Here is a 1,217-nt window from a genome sequence, read left to right as displayed (position 1 = left end):
CAGCTTAAACCCGGAGAGCTGGCCAAACTGGTTAAGCAGATTGAGGGCAAAAGGCAGTGAAGTTGATGGCTTTGAGATAAAAAGTAAAAGGTTGACTGCATAAAGTGACACCTTATGTTGAATGTCATTTCTCCAAATGCTGGATATCTGACTGGTATTTAGTGCAATGGTGAGGGGCTCTATGGATAGATCAAAAAGCAGAGGGCTAAGAGGACAGCCCTGGTGGGTGCCTCTTTGTAATTTAAATGGTTTTGAGGTTTGAGACTTAGTATGAACTGTAGCAGATAGCGGATGATACAATTTAATCCATGAAATTAATTTTCTCCCAAAACCAAATCTAATAAAAGGACTACAAAAATGTAGTAAAACTCAACCCGATCAAAGGCTTTTTCAGCATCAAGAGAGACTGCACACTCATCCGAGACTGTGGGGCTGGCATAAACTATAGTAAGCAGCCTTCGTATATTAAAATATGAATGGCGGTCTTTAATGAAACCTATTTGGTATTTTGAAATAGCCGATGGTAGGACACTTTCAAGCCTACGGGCAAGAATTTTAGATAACATTTTGACATCTGTATTCAGGAGAGAAATAGGTCTGTATGAGACATTCCATTGGATATTTCCTTTTCTTTGCAATAAGTGTGATACAGGCTTTGTAAAACGACTGAGGGAGGGATCCTGTTATATTAACAGGTGTACCCAGAATGAAAGGACTGAGACAAAACAGAGACCAGGACTAAATATCAATTTACAGTGTTTATTTACAAAGTGGAATATTAAAGCGATATCATCCCAGGGTGCTGGTTCTACTGTGGGGCAGAGGGAGAAGTGAGTAGATTGCTTGGAGGATTTTAGTAGAATTCTGGTGATGGGTTTTCTTACTGGAGATGGTCAAGGTAGTAGCAGAGATAGGGTACCCAACAATATCCAACAAAATCCAGAGCGTAGAGCAGAGTAATTCAAAAACAGGCAGGTGAGTGGTGGTGGCACAGAGCAGCTGAAGGAATGCAGGAGGATGAGAATCTCACAAAGGTTTTCACAGCAGAGTGGCAGGATGGCAGGTGAACTCTGAGAATGCAGATAAAAACACGATGCATTAATAATCATAGGCTTCCTAGAGATAGACTGGCTAGAACAACTCTACCGTTGGTAGTGGGTATCCCAGCGCTGTAAGGTTTCCACTGCCTGCAGCCTTCTCCATGATGGCCGCCAATT

This window comes from Nematolebias whitei, chromosome 5, assembly GCF_014905685.2.
Source record: "Nematolebias whitei isolate Nwh7 chromosome 5, NemWhi1, whole genome shotgun sequence".
In the NCBI taxonomy this organism is placed as follows: Eukaryota; Metazoa; Chordata; class Actinopteri; order Cyprinodontiformes; family Rivulidae; genus Nematolebias; species Nematolebias whitei.
Note: the sequence above shows the minus strand (reverse complement) of the source record.